Raw genomic sequence first — 19161 nt, 5'->3', positions numbered from 1 at the left:
TGAAAATCTACCAGTGACTAATGTCTGAAATGAACAAAATGCACATGCAATGGGAGATGCATGTACAGAAGAAATTGAAAAACTTACTAACTAGGATATTTAAAAACAAAATAGGCTTTTTTCTTGCCACAGCAGTGTTTTCAAGCTCAGCTGCACAACACAACTCTTTTCTTAGGCTTGAGAAAGCTTGAGTCATTTTGGAAAATTCAGTTCAAATTTCTTAACCTAAAGGAAGGTAGGTTTTTATCCCAATCATTTTGAACAAAATGGACTACTAGAGAGCTTCCCTCCTAAAAACCAACTGTTTCATAGACGGAATCTCTTTCCTCACAGATACAGAAATTCTGATAAACTTGAACTCCGGTACTGTGACAACCTGTGCTAACAGGGACGCCAGCTGTGTAGATATTTTTTTCTTAGGACATGAAACAATATTAATCTCCCTTAAAAATTCAACATAAAGTCAATATTTTCAACATCTCTGGACTTGGGAATGACAGATCCATTCAAATTAGCAACTTTGAAAAGTTAAGTATTCAAGAAATTATTTTAGTCTCTGGAAACACAGAACATAATAAAGACGTAAACTTTTCTTTTTCCATTTAAGGCAGATCTAGATGACAATTAAAAAAATTAGTGTTACATCTATATGCTAAATTATCTGAACACTGATGCTATATCTAACTGCTGAATCTGACCTCTGTTTTCAAAGAACTCAGAGATGTTCCTGAACTTACATTATACAATTTTCTTTTGAAAATGCTATGTTCCCTGAGAAGAAGACACATAATTTCAAGTGAACAAGAAGTTTGAACACACCACTCACTATATTATAAGTAGTTTTACCCACAGCACTTAATTCTGGGAAGTTAGGAAACATATCAGTTTGGCATCATGGTTGAAATTCTGGCTCCAACTAACCTTTTCTGTGCCTCTGTTCTTCACATATCAAATGGCAATAACACCTTCTCTTGTCTGTCTTATTCTGTTAATGACCTTCTCAAAACAGTGGCTGTCTCACATACATCTACAAGTGAGCTTCTACTCTCTGGATTATCTGTAGATGACCTACATGATTAAATAAGTAATAATAACGAGATCTCATCCTGGTTGACATATGATCTCAGAGAACTAAAACTTTCAGGACACTGCACACTATGAAGTACAAGAAATGTACTGCAAACTCTTACTTCCAAAAAAAGTCTGATGTTTGTAATACAGAAAAGCAATTTTTCTTGACTTTCCTTTTCACACCAACAACTATTTTAGCTGAATGATGGAAGCTCCAAGATACCCATTTCCTTCAGTGAATTTTGAAATAGGCTCATTATTTGACTAAATAACATCAAAGCAGTTGTCCACATCAGGAGAATTACTTGCACAGGTTTTAATCCACTGCGCCAGGACCTTAATTTACCCTGCTATTTCACAATTGTGTTCATATAACCTGAACAAAGAACAAGACAATGCAGAAAAAAATCTTACAAGTTGTCTTCTGCCACTTTTAATTTCTCCATTATTACTATACGACTTGAGCTTTGTCTCTCTTTCTACATTTCTTTCAGAAACTTCAAAGAAGAAAAAAAAGAAAAATATTGTCCATGTTAAAATTTGAAGGTGGAACGCATCAAGAAATTTCCTACATCCTTTTTATTTTTCAGCTAGCAACCTTAGAAAGGAGTTGAAAGGTCTAATTACAATTGTTCACACAATATCAACATGAACTTTCATTGCTTAAAATAACCATCTCACAACAAAGTTTTGCTATACTTCTGTTTTGCAGAATTACAGCATATTCACATCTGTATATTAACTGATGTATCTGTTTGATGTTGGGGAATACAGGCTTCAATAAATGTGCTGGTACAATATATTTTTGGTTTCAATTTGAAGGCAGCAAGAATTAATTTGAAATTTTATCATTGAATATATGATCATTTACTTATCTGAGAATGTGGCCAAATAATGTCAGGATCCTAGCATTCTTGGCTTTTTTACATTAAATATTATTTTCAAAGAATAAGAATAAATTAATTGGCATCAATAGGATTTGGAGAACATGAAGGAACTTCTTTGAATTTTGCCTGAACCACTTATTATTCATCATACTGAATATTTACCATAGTGACCTTCTTTCTTTTCTCCTTTTTTAATCCAAAGACTGTTCTATTTGACAGAAATGCTAAAACAAGCTTGAAGAAATAAAGGAAAAGGAAGAAAAAAAAGATAAAATTACATGATCCTCCTCTAGTTTCAATATTCGAAAACATCTCATGGTCTATGTTTGAAAGTATCGAATGTGGTTTTACTGGGGATACAGTACTGGAAAATAATTTTCTTTACATACTTTCTATTATTACTATATGTTGGCTATATTCAGCTAACATGTTTGGCTAGCTCTCTCATTAAGTCTAAGAAAGTTCTCTGCTGACAGCTAGGACTATTGGGTCCAGAAAAATTTGAAAAATATACTTCAGTTTTCATACTTCACATCTAAGCAGCACTCAGAACAACAGATTGTTCAGAAAACTTCTAGAATATGTCAGTGTCTCTAGATATTATACAATAATTCCAAGGAAAAAGTCACTATCACAGTGTTAAATTTGTTGTATAATTGAGTAACATCACTTCTTCATAGCCATTTTCAGGAACAGAACTTATTGTCATGAAGTTATTGAAGATGTCATCATCTTTTCTATTCCTCTTACAGTTTTATTATGCAAGTTAAGCATTTATGGTTGTCCACGACAAACTGAGGAATTTATTCTAGCATAAATTATCAAAGGTGAATTTGTATTGTAATGACATGTTTTATTCCAGCTATTTGACTTATTGTCAAATATTTTTTTAATGGTAGAACCAATTGTGGTGTCTCATGACAAATGCAGACATGATCTTGAAGCATGCTGAAGTTTTGGACCACAGACCAAGAAATCCAGCTATAAATACATTTCTAGCTATTTGTCGAGGAAGCATACAACAGGATGTCTGTTACTTCTCCTTGTCATCCACATCGTTGTTATCTATACTCACCAATGTGTAGCAAGATGTGACTGTCATCTTGACATCTTTGATGTGAAAGGAAGCACATATAAGATAACGACTTTGTCCAGTTCTCTTGTGCTGGGCTTAATTCATATTTCCTTTTGTGATGCTCAGTCCTATGACTTCTTAATTCACTGATGCAATATTTGAGTTTTGACAGGAAGTTAACAGGGTCTTGCCTTGGCCAAGAGCTGGATACAATGCAAAAAAGGGCTGAATGTGATAAGCCATCACCCACATGATGATGCAACTAGAAATGACTGTAGTGTGCCTTCATAGAGACCATGGACGAGCAATGGAAAGGAGAACAACACCTGAAATGTCTGGAAAGGTATACAATGATATCATCACAGATGGGATGGCATCCTGTGCAAACATTATTCTACGAAGACTATTGACGTTAGAGAAGCAGATTGCAAGGGACATTGTAACACTGATGTCCAACTCTGCATAGGAGCAGAGCACTGCTTAAGGTAAAATCAAGCCACCACACCAGAGCCTGGCTCTGAAACTCATTGGAGGGAGCATTGCCTTCTCCAGGGCTTGACTGTCCTGACTTCGGATCAATAATTGGGGTAAACCTCAGGTGATGGTAAGTGTGTGTTTGCATGCGTGTATGTGATAGGAAGCTTTCCTTGGCATCATCTATCCCTCACTTGGTTGACTTAATGAATTAAACTTAGCAGTGTTAACACTGTTTGATGTTCCTTTCCCCACCATGATAGAGCTATCTGTGGTTTCTTTTTTAAGGCAAATGAGATTTTTTTGTGGAACTTTCACAAGAAACTGCAATGCTCACGTAACTGAAACAAAACTACCTGAAAGTGATAGTTATGTACTTTACAAGTGACAACCATTTAGAACTTGTCAGTCAGGAAGAAAATTATTTCTCTTTGTGCATAAAATTGCAATTAAATTGTGCTTCTTGTGTTTCAGTTAAAAGACAAGCATCTCTAGACTACAGCTTAAAGCATCAGAGAATAGACAGACTTCCAGGGATAAATTCTGATTCAGTTACATCATTGCAGATTCAGAGCAAGTCTATTGAACTGAAAAGTTTTAAAATGAACTTGCAGTAACAATAAAACCAAAATTTGGTCCCTTCCTGTTCATTTCTATGAGCATTTGTTCCATGTTTAGCTACTACTAACTCCTTTTCATTAAACAAAATGAAAACTGTGTCCAGAAGAAATGTTTTCTTTTGCCATAGATCTTTTACTATCATCTGATTGAAAATAAATAGGTCAACTGAACAGACTTCGTTATATACTTTTCCTAATTACACATTTCTGTTTAATATGCGCTCCAAAAAACCAACCAGAGATCAAATAAAATCTGTTTAAATTATACAAAAAGTGGCTAAAATTATACCTGAAGAGCATTAAAGATGTTTTTTACCAGACTGAGCAACTAGAAAAATTGCATTTCATAGCATTCAAACCTCACTCACTAACACCAAGGGATAGAGAATGATAAGGAACAAGAGTTTTTCTCTTATTATGTTTGAAGAAAGATTAGGGGTTGAACTTTCGAACTGGAATGAGAGAGACATCCTTTGCTAATGAGAGCTGATATACTGCACCAACAAATAGCTGTCTACAAAACAAGGTAAAGTGTCTGTGTTTTTGTTGCTCTCATATGTTGAAAATGCTAATATATTGTAGGTTAATAATGATATTTCAGGTGTCATTCAGGACATAATAGTAAAATACTGTATTTAGGACCCTACAACATATGAACAAAGAAGTTACTCTCATTTGAAAAATGGAGTAGGAAAATTAAATAACTTATAGTACTGGTCATGCACTGAAATACTGCTGAAGGGACATGTTTGCTTTTCAATGTGCAATACCATATACCCTTTGTGCAGCCTGATACTTCTCAAATGCCATATTATTTTCAGCTCTACTTTATTAAGCGCAGGAGCTCAAAGTAAAGCAGCCCACAGAATATCTTATGTGATAAGTCACTGCCCTCCTAAATACACCTAAACTCTGGACGTCTCATCCTCCAAGAAACTGTTTTGACTGTTTTTTATTATTATTTTAATGGAGTGCTCTACTTTTTCCATTAACTCTTTCTAGAAATCAACATTGACCTTTCTAATGGAGGAGCAAAATTTATACATCCAGTTCTCTTTAGGCCTTATCACTACTGATTCTAAGACCAGATAGACTAATTCAGAATTAGAAAAGCTTGGTGATGTTGGAACTAGAGTAATTTTTGTACCCAAAGCTAGATCAACACTATTTTACTTACAGCCTAAAATTAGCAGACATTCATAATTAGAAAGACCTCACAGGCAACAAAACAGGGCTGCAGGGAGCCCACCTCAAGCAAAGTTACAAAGATAAGGAAGTACCTACAAGACAGCATTATGGGGAAGCTGTCATACCTCTTCTGGAAAATCAGCATAACTAGGTGCCTCTCTGAAATGCTGCACACTAATTCACACATCCTGGGGAACAAATAGGAGGAATTAGAGGCCCATGTGCAGTTGCAGGACTGTGATCTCATTGGGATCACAGAGATGTGGTGGGATAGCTTGCATGCCTGGCGTGCTGCAGTAGATGTCCTTTAGGAAGGACAAGACAGGAAAGTGAGGAGGAAGAGTTGCCCTTGGAATGAAAGGGAACACAGTACCAGTTGACCTGGGAAGCACCAGTTGACCTGGGAGACTCAGGAGTCAAAGGTTTGATTTCAACAGAACATCTACAATGGAACTCAGACCTCGCTATGCCTATAAAACTTTTTTGACCTATAAAAATCTATGTTTTATAAAGCTTATGGAATATAAAGATGATGTGAGTTTTAGCCTGTGCAAATCACATTATTGACAAAAAGCTGTTACAAACATAGACAAGATGTTTATGAGGAACATCTAGGCTCATAGTAGGACTCAGGGATTTTAGCTATTTGAAACTAGATAAGAAATAGAAAGAAAAAGGCAAACAGATGCATAGAGATAACACTTGTGAAGGAGAAAAAGTAGTATCTACACAGTTTTTTAATCTATTATATCTACTGATATGATTTGAATAAGAAGTAGTGGATACAAGTAAAATGGACTGGGCAATAATGGAGTGGATAGTGAGAACAATCTCTTATACAAAGAGTACTTTGTATAAGATGTGAAGGTACAATAGGGTAAGTCTGAAAAGCTCTTTGGAGGCGTATTTGAAGTACGTATTCAATAGTTCGGAAGATTCTAAATTTCTGTAACAAAACTGTTAAAAATGTTCCTTTCCATTTCCTCATGTAAAAAATGAGAACCTTAGATATATTTCATCAATTGCTCATTTATCACAAGCATTTTTTTGCTCTTGCTTCTACTTACTCTAGCCCAGTTAAATTATTAGTTATACTTAGTGTATTATTTACTCCATAAATACGTTAAAATACAGACTTTTCCATTACATTACCTACCATCAGGGTCAACAGGGTTTCTAGCAACTAGCCTGAATGAGACAAGGAGAGCATCCACCACCAAAATAGCCAATTAATATTCTGAGAATTCCAGAGGGAGTTTAAAGCTTGATCATTATAAATTTGGAGTGCCATGTTCAGTTTAGACAGATAATTAAAATATCCAGGTACCTATTCTTATCATATCAAATTTACATCTTTGTACACTAAGGTTGCATTAGTTTGATAAAATGATGTTTTAATCTCAAGAGGTGCTAATTAGTTGTGAATAAATGCCACAATGAACTTTTCAGGGAAGCTCAATAGGACATTTTACTCTGAGTAGAAATGTTGTCAGTCAGTGTCAACATACATATTGTCTCTTACTGATAAACACACAAAACTCCTATTTTCAGACAGGCATAGGATAATTACTTAAAACAACAGGACCAATCAGTTTCTTGTGGTGCACTGATTACTTATTTTTGTATATTTGGCAAAAAGAGTTATTTCTTCAAGCTACAGTAATCATGATATCAGGCTATAGATATCATTATAGCTAATGGTACCTGTATATGGTCAGTCCCCCTAACAGCCTAGTATTTAGTTCGCAAAATTCTTAGTTTTACAGAAAATCTTGTCAAAAAATGAGGTAACTTTAGATATATCCTTTTAGTGAAGCTCTTTTTAAAGCATTATTTTTAATCAGTAAGAGCAAACAATTTCTTTCAAGTACATCAGATATCTACAAAGGAGAAATCTATGTTGTGCTTATGTATTGAATCGTACCTAATTGTAACACAAATTTCCATAGCTACAGCTAGATATGTAAAAGACTAAATTAGTTACTTGAGCTACATCAACAAAAAAAATCCCATGAAATGCCATGAAAAACAGCTCTAATAACTGGCACCTTGCATTGTAAGTGATCCCCTCTCTGGGGCTATGTAATTTCAGTATTTGGCACTCCACTAGAAAGTGTCCATCAATTATAATACAGACTTTCACACATAATATGTATTTTACATTTGGGAAGTGTTTTGTGCTCATGAAAATAAAGGACTGACAACACTATTTAGAGCCAAGCATAATGCAGACAGGCACTATGCAAACTTCCCCACACAACTTTTCCAGTGAGCGACAATCTTGACCTGTAACCCTTCTGCTATTCCAGTTCTTGGCCTTTCTTGACTAGAGACTGCCAAGTGTGTTGAACTGAGCCAAACAGTGTGATGTTAACAAATATCCACTGGGCACAGTGATGTACTTTCAGCATGTTAAATATTATTTGTGGTATAGTAATGGTTAGAGCTATGAGAGTCAGTAAAATCCCATTTGGCAAGCCAGCTCTTTTACTGTCTTCTGAAATGATTTAAAAAAAAAATCCACTGAAAATTTCTGCGTCAAAGGAGGTTAGTTAAAGGTACTATTTAATACTACAGTTTGTTTACAAATGCCTGTTTGTACTCTACTGCTGAAGCCAGCTGATGCTCCCATTTATGAGCTCCCCTGAGAGGCACGTGCATTAACTGAAAGCTGATTTCTGGATGCTTTACTGGAGAAGACTAGACAAAGCAGAGTATCTTGCCGCACAGATTTCGTTAGACTACAGACATTCTGGACAGAGCTGCCATTTCAAAATATGTTTGCTTGGCTGCTCCACTTCAATGGTTCTCTGAGAGGCGCTCTCTCTCCAGAGCCACCCAGAAACAGTGCAGAAATAAGAGTATTTTAAAAAAGACAAGTCTAAGGAATCACAGCGTTCTGAATGAAATGTTTCTATTTTTAAGACTGAAATTAGCAGCAAGGGGCTTTCTCATCTAGTTTCCTTCCATTGAACTCACTCCACTCAAAAAGTCTAGGCCAACAATCAGCAGGCCTCTTTAAGCAGCATTAATACAAGTCTTCAGGTTGCAGATGCCATATGACAGAAAGGAAACCTGGTATTAACACTTGGAGTTCAAGCAAAACTTTAAAGTACCACTTATTTCACACACCTTAAGAATCAGAAGCTTCTTTTTCTTCCCTATAGACTTCAAACACTCCAGACATACTGTTATATCCAAGGCGGTGTCCAGTCATACAGTCTAGCAACTCACACAAATGTCTAAATCCTAGGTTTTTCTTAAAAAAAGTCCAGAAATTATATGGCAAAGAATTATCTCATGAATTTTCTGGTACATTTTAATCACCTTCAATCATCTTTTTTTTTAAACTACCATACAGAAAGAATATCCACTGATGAGACAGAATTAGCAACCTGATCCAAAACTAAACAGGAGAGTGTCACTCACCAGAAGAAGGCTTCAGACTGCAGCTCTAAAGCAGGTTGTCACTTCTCTCACAGCCAGGAAGAAATAGCCCACCTTTTGTAGGAAGGGCCTTCACATTAATTGATAATTAACTTCATTGATAGCAGCTGGATCCACAATTCACCCTTTTTGTTTAGGTTTTTTAATTGATAGCCACAATTCCCCTTTTTGTTTACTAGTTTTTAGAACTTCATGATGAACAGAGACCCAATGAAATAGAATTCTTGCATGCCTCCTTCAGGGTTAACTAGAATTCTCACTTCCCTCTTCCAGGGTAGCTTTAACTTCTTTGACAAAGGAATTCTTCCTCTGGCTCTTCTGGCACTGGCTCCAGCTCTGGCAGGGTCTCTTTATTGTCATGTCAGGGTCACCAGATGTCACTAACCAGAAGATGGCTTTAGACTGCAACTCAAAAGCAAGTTATCACCTCTCCCACAGCTAGAAGGAAATGGCCCACCTTTTGTAGGAAGGACCTTCACATTAATCAATAATTAACTTCATTGATAGCAGCTGGATCCACAGGAGCGAATCCCAACTGACTTCAATACACATTTGAACAAATCAAGAAAAAAAAACCCCAAACTTAAAAATCAACTAAAAAGTTTAATATGAATCTTAAGTCCCCTACTGCTGAGTAAATCATTGTGCATGAAGTAAAATGCAGACTTGCAAAGAAAATATACAAATAAACATACCTCCATTAGAAAATGGTATTTATTACAATGAAAACACTTTTGGGGAATAGAACTGACCTGACAAACCTTCAGAAGAAACAAGAAATGCTCTAAAATCTGATCAACCTGGTCTAGCGGAAGGTGTCTTTGCCTGTGGCAGGGGTGTTGGAACTACATGATCTTTAAGGTCCTTTCCAACTCAAACCATTCTATGACTCTATGATAAGATTAATGGCTTTTCACAATTCTTAGTATTTGACACAGGAAAGTAATTGTGCTTTATCATCAGCACTAATAATTTCACAAAGCAATTAAAATCATGCAATCTTAGGAAATTATGATTTTTAAATAAGTCATATTACAATTACTTACAATATAAGTCATATTACAATTACTTATTATAATTTTTCAAATAAGTCATATTACCTTCTCAAAGATGTGTCTTCATTTGTATTTTCTCCAAAATTACAAAAAAAGTTAATATCTCTAGTTATATTCATAACACTTTAATCAATGAGAGCTTAGAGTGCCCCGTGTAAATCAGATGCTTTGTTTCATTGCTAAGAACATGGACTTGAATAGATACTTCCAGAAGTAAGGACAGCTTTTAATGCTGGTACCTCTTGGCCTTCACACTTTGAGTGGATATTGGCCAATTAGCTATCGCACAAGTATCATAACATTTTACTAAAGAAAATAACCCTTTTGAGATTCAAACTTCATTCTAGTTCCATTTGGTACAAGTTATTAGGTGAGAACAGCTTTTGTATTGTATGGCTTAGCAACTGTAGTGACAGATTAAATTTCAGTTCTCTCTGCTACAATAGTAAATAAATCTCTCAACTGACAGTGTTCCTGTATGCTTATACTTTGTCCTAAAATGAGACATATTCCACCATAACTGTTCATTGGCCATTCAACTTTAATTGACCAATTTTTAGGCAGTTATCAATTGGCTATTTTCTTTAGAGCAGATAATGTTCCTGACAGTCAAACTCCTTTTCCTTCCCTGTTGTCAAGAAGTAAAATTATGTATTTGTGAAACTTTAGAGAACATTTCCTCCATCATCGGAAATATGGAATTGATGCAAAAAAGAACAATCTCCTATGACTGAGCAGCGTATTTCCTCTTTGAATCATCAAGGACTTTACAGCAAAGTAAAAATGAGTATCCTGAAAATGAAGCAAGTATTTTTCCTTCTTTTAAAACCACAAGATAAAATAAAATGAAGTTTAAAAACCCAGGCATCTTTTACAAACCTGAAGCATCATCTGGGAGTGCCTAAAATCCAAATACAGAATGACCACTTATTAACATGACAACAAAGTTAAAAATAGAAACTAAGAATTAAACTCAATTGGCCATTTTCAATTCAGCAAAATTTTTACTTTTTTTATGCTTGCCAAAACATTTTAAGAAGATATCTTCCATGGAATTCTGCAGTCCTACAAAATGACACTTAGCAGTTTAAAACTGTGTAAAAAGTAGTGAAAAAAACAAGCTTGATATTAAAAAAAAAAAAAAGAACAGAAATAGATTTGATTTTTAATCCACTGCCAAAATCCATTTGACAAACACTTGGCCTTTGGCCAGTCACAGTTGAGGCTGACATGAAGATTTGTCAAACTGAGTTAACATTACTATTCAATTAGTATACGAATTCCATTCTTTATTTTGAGAGGTTGGCAAGGAGTAAAATTCCTAGTAGAGCTGCTAACGTTTTGGAGACTAGCAGTAACCTATTAGATCATGCCCTACGAAAAGTAAGTAGATGGAATTAAAATATTATGTCAGCAGATAGTCATCTTTACCAAAGTAAACAGCAACTATTTAGTGAAACACTGAAGCACATATAGATATTCCTAGATATACATGCATACATACATTCTAAGCACTGTTGTCTGCCATTAAGTGGTAACAACTAATAATTTTAAGTTGAACATGCATTCTTCAGCCTTCATTAGATCCTGTTTGGTATGCTGTACTTTATAATCTTTAGTAATGTGAAACAACAAAACATAACAAGTTACAAACTTTCTTACATTATGCCTGATCTTCAAGAACGACACTCTTTATGCTATATACTATAACAGCAGAACAGAAGATTAAACAGGCTGTTAGGATCTTAGAGTCCAGTGTCTAATCACTGCGGTTAATGTATCATAAAATATTTCTGGGTATTTTGGATCATAGTACTCTTTTTAAGAATTTTCCCTCAGAACTTCACTACTCTGGTGGTTCTTGTAATTTTCAAACTAAATTGATACTTGACCACATCTTAGTCATGCCTAGCAACACTCTTAGAGTGTTGTAATTGTAACTTAGAACTTTCTTTCCTTTTCCTGGTTTATTCTCGCTCCCTTCTCCTGTACCCATTTGTGGAGGAATTCCTTTCCGAGACTGGCCATAATATTCTCTCGGGTATGGACAATCCCTGTTTGGGCCCCAGAGCACAAGGTTACCAACTAGATTACTTTTGTCCTTCAAGTTATCTCAATGGCCTTAAAAGGAAATGTAGACTGATAGCCTGCCAAGATGCACGCCTCCTGGATGCCTCTCCGATGACCGCAATGAGGAGACTGAAGGGATGAGCTTATTACCTGTGTTCTGCTAGCGCTGCCCTATCACTATAGCCCACGAGAGTGTGTTTACGCTAAGCAAGCCAATTGTAGTATGTAGTCGTGTCACGCCACATTCCGCTATATAACCTGTGTGTTGTTTGTAATAAACGGAGCATGATTTTCTAACCATATTGGTGTACGGTCATGACTCTGGGCCGTCCACAGAAGGGCTCTTGCAACACCCATTTCCTTTGCACTTCCTAATCCAAGGAGCACAAGGTCTTACTAAACTGTACAATCACATGCGTTGTTGTTAAGTGACTGTTATTAGTTAGAAGGCAGTGAGTGATCAAATATTCCATGTTCAAATCATGAGAGAATAAAACGTTTGGCAAGGCTATTCCTCAACTTGCGAACTTCTGTTAGTCCAGACACGACCAGTTTACTTACGCTACACAATCAATTATATGTACTTTTTACCTCGTTTCTAGATATTAAGAATAATTATGACACTGTTGTTGCAGTCAGCATCAAGTAACCTTCGACTTCAAAACAAATAATATGAAAGTCTCAATTCAGCTAGGGTTTTTATGTTTGTTTCTTTTTGGTTGGTTGCTTGGTTTTCCTAGTAGAATTTCAAATCCAGGTCCAATGTTTTGGTTTACTATCATAAAACTAAGAGGTTTATAATGCTGCTGTTTACTGTATTTTTTTAGTCTTCATGCATATCAAATATGAAAGATGAGAACAGATTCGAAAGATACTAATTTGAGAAGAAAGCAAAGGTCTTGACGCTGTAAATTGTAGTGTATTGACTTCCTCTACATACAATTGATCTCTATGAAAGTGAATGGACTTTTAATACATAGGCAGAACTACACAGAAAAGTCAAACTGAAGGGGTTTTGTAGATCAGTGAAAGACATGGTTTGAATTGTGAGTTCATAGTAGAAACAGCTGAGAATTTTTGCATCTGGAAGCTGGTTGTAGTTATAAATGATATGACTTTGGGAAACTTTGTTGTTGTGGTTCTTTAATCTTTTAGTTTTCAACTGAAACTTGTTTCATTAAAGTGGAAGATGCCTATTCAAGGGCTGCTTTTATAATCTTTGTTACATCTTCAGATGGGGATCTGGTTTATGTGTATGATTTCTGCAGTGAAGGTTTATTGTATTTACCAAACCACATGTTTTTCTACAGCCTGCTTGTAATTTATGATGCCATTGTTTTGGTTTAAGTTGACAATTACAGTATGTTTCAACTTAGCTGATTTCCACTGAAAACTGTAGTCTCTAATGAACTGAGATTTTAAAAATTTTCAGGCAATTACATTGTTCAGTTTTGGTGACAGAGTCCTGTTGCAGGGATTTGTTTGTTTTTTTTTTCTTTTCTCCACCAACCGATAAAATTCTTTGAAAGGTTTTATAATTACCTTTTGAGACAAATTCATTATTTTGAGTAGTATCTACAAATCAAGACCTCTGTATCTGAAAAAGTTTATTTATTCCATTAATAGAAATAGCAAAAATACACATTTGGCCCAATTTACAAAAGGTGCCAAACACTTTTTATTTGCCTGGATAGACTAAAGTTGCAAACATGTCACGCCATTATTTCTGAAGAATATTAGCTTAACTAGACTAGCACAGCATTTCCTGAAAAGTAGGGCATGCTCATACAATGCGGAAAAAAACAGACTATCCAGATGAGCAGGGCAGATTGTCTTTTCATTCACCTAATGTGATATTTGCTGAAGTTCTTGGATTAGTGGTTTGAACTACTAACTCACCACAAGAGGAACATCTGCATTCCATAAACCCCAATTTCAAATCTTGATTGTGTAGTTGCTGCTGTACAACTTCATTAGATGAATCAGCGGTATTCTATGGTATATAATACTGAAAGGTCTCTTAGATGTAGTCTTTAGATAACACATGCAGACACACCCTGTTTCAGATTCGCATGGATATTCCGAACTCTATATTTGTAAGTATGGAGTATTCTGAGTACTCATCTTTTGAGAGGCTTTTCACTGCTTCCCTCATAACATGTATCTTATACTATGCACTGACACAGTTGCTTTCTAAACTATAAACAGTAAATAGCAGTTGTGTTGTAAAAAATAAAAATTATTAACTATGCAATTGTCATCCTTCAAATCTAACATATTTCGGCAAGAACAACAATATCACAATAAATGCAGATTTCACACTATGAAATCCTTTAGCATTTCCTGGACGAACAGGAAAGCTGTTATTAAAAGCCAGTACATAAAGCCTATCCTATCTCATTTCTTTTTGCTTTTCAAGACTGTCATGTTTGCTAGCAACTAAATATATTATTTATTAAATAAACGGTATTCTCAAATGTATCCTTCTTTTTAATTGGCCATGTGACACATGAATCTCATTAACAAGGCTGGAAAAGATAATGTGTAAGATCTATTGATAATCACAATGCTTACTTTCCTCATGCTCTGGCAAGCTAAGATTTTTCTCTGATGCAAGAAGCCAAACCTGGTAGGAGCTACCATAAAAGTGTTCATCATTAAAAGTACTTTAGAATGTACAGTTTTTTTCATCTTTGTGAATAATATTTAGTCAATATTTGTGTACTGAATCTAGTTGGGAGGGAGTTAGCTTCATAGCAGTGTTATGGTGCCTCACTTCGGATTTGTGGCTAAAAAAGTTCTGACAATGCACCAGTGTTCAGCTATTGCTGAATAGTGCTTCCACAGTGTCAGCGCTTTCTTTCACACCAGCAAGTAAGCTGGGGGTGGGCAAGAGCTTGGAGGGGACATAGCTGGGATAGCTGACCTAAATTGACCAAAGGGATACTCCATACCATATGACATTGTCCTCAGCCATAGAAGTTCACGGAAAAGAGAAGGAAGGAGGAATGTCTATGTTTACAGCGTTTGTATTCCCAAGTAACCATTATGTATGCTTGGGCCCTGCTTTCCAGGAAGTGGCTAAACATCTGCCTGCCTATGGGTAGTAGTAAATGCATTCTTCCTCTTCCTTTGCTTATACGCACAGCTTTTGCTTTCCCTATTAAACTGTCATTATCTTGATTCACAAGTCTTCACATCTTCCTTCTATTTTGTCCCACTCCAATGGGAGAAGGGAATGAGTGAGCAACTGGGTGGGCATTTGGCTGCTAGCGAAGGCTAACCCACAACAGAAAATCAGGAACGCTGATTTTCTGAATCTGATTAATTTATGTTAGTGGTCAAATAATGCAATGCAGTTACCAAATAAAGGTCTACGTTAACTGCAGACTCTTCATGGAAAATAAGAAAAAGTTCAAACTAAAATAAAATTTGGCTGAGGAGGTAGGAAGGTAATAAACAATCTCCATGCTGAGAAGTCCAGTTCTTTTGCTTCTCTCCAAAGCCACTTAACTGACTAAGAACAAATGGGGACAAACCATCGCAAATATTTAAGTCATTCTGTCAAAAAGAAGCAACAGACTGAAGGTACGCAAGCTGGCATAAGGATGTCCCAGTGGAAGAGTTTGTAAAGAAATAGTAAAGGAAGCGGTAAATTTTTGTGCTGGTTTTGGCTGGGGTAGAGCTAATTTCCTTCATAGTAGCTACTATGCGGCTGTGTTTCGAATTTGTGCTGGAAACAGTGTTAATAATATAGGGATGTTTTCGTTACTGCTGAGCAGTGCCTACAGAGTCAAGGTCTCTTCTGCTCGGCATACCACCCTGCCAGTGAGTAGGCTGGGGATGCTCAAAAAGTTGGGAAAAGACACAGCTGGGACAGATGACCCCAACAGACCAAAGAGCTATTTCCCACCATATGGCATCATGCTTAGCAATAAAACTAGGGAGAAGGTTGGTGAGGGGGGGGGTCGCTGCTCAAGGACTGGCTGGACATTGGTCGACTGGTGGTGAGCAATTGTTTTCATTTGCATCATTTGTCTTGCTTGGGTTTTATTTATCTCTGTTATTTTCCTTTTCATTACAACTTATCATTATTATGATTATTTTATTTCAATTATTAAACTGTTCTTATCTCAACCCATGAGTTTTCTCACTTTTACCCTTCCAGTTCTCTTCTCCCATCCCACTGAGAGGGGACTGAGTCAGCAGTTGTGTGGTGCTTAGTTGCCGGCTGGAGTTAAACCACAACAGGCTTAGGTAATGTATTTTCTAGTTTACCCTCTTCCTTACAGAAGATTATACCACTCCTATTAAGATTAAAGAGTTTGGTGATTCAGAAAATTTTCAATCACTTAAAAAAGTTATTTACACATTCTCAAAGCTTATATTGAATTGACCAGTAATTATGATCAATATACATATGAATATATTAGGCAAAAAGTCTAAATATTAGAACTCTGAGCTTCCACACCTCAGCAAAAGCCATTTTGGCAAAAGTCAAACATCAAAAGCCATTTCACCTACTGGCAGTGGGGTATGAGTTAACATGAACAAGTACTATAGAAGACAACCACTCCTAACCCTGTAATCAGTGAAACAATGTCGAAATCCTTCCAATTACAAAGGATTAGGTATTAAATAAACATAAACATCTTTTTCATGTAACACACTGCTAATGACTGCAGGTCCCACATTAAAATCCTGTGTAAAAATATCAAGTCTTACTTTCCACACTGTATATCTACACTGCATTATTTCATGGATTTCTCAGAGATGCATTTTTGGCATGCTACCTTGTAGCATAAGAAACGAAAGGTTCTTTGGCCTATGAACAGAACTCAACATGATACGATGCAGAAGGCTTGTAAGTGCCACATAAAATGCTTAGAAAATACTTTTGGAAGATGAAGGCATACCAAATCTGGTTATGATTATTTTCCCACTGGAATGTTATGTGTCTGTGGCAGGTACATTGCATAGGAGAGGCATCGATTGAAAAAAAATTGTCATTGCTTTCCCTATTGAAAACATACTTAAAATAACTCTAGCCAGAAAAATATTGATAAAATGGTAAAACTGTGTTTTAAATAAGTTCTTCGTCAAAAACGTACTTAATAGATTTTAACTGATTATTTGTGCTGTTCATTTAAATGATGGGATATTATGAAACACACATGGATGTGCTGCACTGAGCCCACTCAATTCTTTACAAACACATAAAACTTTATTGGCTGATAGGGTAGGAAAGATTTCCTTTGATTTTTGTTTCTACTATTTTCGTATGTTGAACATATGGTATGTCTCTCTCAAGCACAGTTGACACTACAAATCAATAAAGCCTACTCTCACTTATGTCCAAGCATCATTTGTGAATGGCTTTAACTGTACTTTTATTAATTCAATTGCTATGATCAGTATCCGATCAACAAAGAGCAAGTAATGAGATTCATAAATTCGATCTGTCATAATCCATTATGAGACAGAGTTGGACAATATTTCACCTTCTCTTTTTCCTCCAGGCTTGAGGAATCTGTTAAATACAAAGTAACCAGGCCAGTTCAGAAAGTGACTTGGAACTTTGTATTTAACTTTTTTTGACATTTTGCTAGAATTACTTCAGTGCAATGTGTCATATACCTCATAAAGTGAGAACTGGTGTAATTTGCCAACAAGTTACCCGATTTTAAAATGGATTTACCTAATGATGAAGCTACATTAGCGTAAAACTGAGAATGAGCTTAGTAACTTTCCAACTTCCGCAATATGCAAGATGACTCCTTTAAGATTACCTTCCCTTACTGATCTTACAGTGATCAGTAAGACCCACTCACCTTCTAACAGCCCCAGAAGGCCAGTGCAAAAGTCCAATGGAGTGGAGACTGACAGCAGACTATTGTGGCCTGAATGAAGTCACACCACCACTGAGTGCTGCTGTGATGGACATGCTAGAACTTCAATACAAACTGGAGTCAAAGGCAGCCACGTGATATGCCACAATTGATATCACCAACATACTTTTCTCAATCCCTTTGGCAGCAAAGTGCAGGCCAGTTTGCTCAGGGACTTGAACTTCTGTCTTTAATTCATCCCTGTAGCTATCAAACCCATGCATACCATACTGCATCACATTTATAATTCGAATGTAATCTTGCCTTTATTAAAACCTGACTCTTGTCTCATTGGCTGTATTTGCCACTTTCTCATGCGTAAATAACTTTCAGCTAAATCTTTTGCAACTATATATAATTTTGATAATCGAAAATGACTAGGATACCTCTTATTTCAATAAAATGGTTTCAACACTTTTCCTTCTTATGGAAGTCCAGAAAAAAGCCGATTCCTAACGACACTTTACAAGCAATATCACGCCATGTCCCATGGTAGATGTATAACTCTACGTTTCCTTCACCCACTTAAGTATGACAGTACCCACCTCATTCATTGAACAATATGCCAACCAAGTTTGTTTCCTAGTTGGTTTTTGTTTTTTTTGCTACAGCTGGGAAGACTATGCAGTTTCGCATTTCAGTTCTATTTTAAATTGTCAAGATGTAAGTTTAGTCCTAGAAACTATTCAGTGATTTTTCAGCCTTTTGAGTAGGACTTATTGCTGACTAGGTTCCAACTCAGAACAAGATAATATGGCTAGCACTTTACAGAATTGTTGATAAGATGCAATGTTACTTAAAAATATTATTTTTTAGATAACTTTCTGCTAGACCAATTTTGTGTGCTATTAGTCAAAAAAATAACAAAGTATGATTTTATTTCATATTTTATAAACGTCATCAACCCTCTGAAGACATATGCCTTTAAAAAAATAGTATTAAAAAAAATCACAATACTCTGTCATCTCTCATTCAGAAAACTCTTGGGGAATATTCAGATTACTAGCTAACAACAAGGTGCATACATGTAGAACATGAAGGTGATTAAAATGTCTAAGTTGGTAGACTGACAAGCACTCTTAAAGGAGGACAGACAACTTACATATTTTCATGCGATTCATGAATATAGAAACAGCCAAGACTACATGATAACTCCTCCTCTCAGTTTTGAGAATCTTGCACTGGATAGAACTTAAACACTGAAAAGGAAAAGATTGATATATAATATTTTAAATCTTGAGATTTTACTAGTCTCCTTCCCACTTTAATGTAACATTGTTTGATCTTCTAAGAATCGCCACGTGTTTTTTACTTGGAAGTTTAATTTTATGCTATTACTGTAAGCAACAGTGCCAGGTACTTCACAACAACACTGATACTTTATAC

This window comes from Tauraco erythrolophus, chromosome 10, assembly GCF_009769465.1.
Source record: "Tauraco erythrolophus isolate bTauEry1 chromosome 10, bTauEry1.pri, whole genome shotgun sequence".
Classification (NCBI taxonomy): Eukaryota; Metazoa; Chordata; class Aves; order Musophagiformes; family Musophagidae; genus Tauraco; species Tauraco erythrolophus.
The sequence above is the reverse complement of the archived record's forward strand: the minus strand, read 5'-3'. Positions refer to the sequence as shown.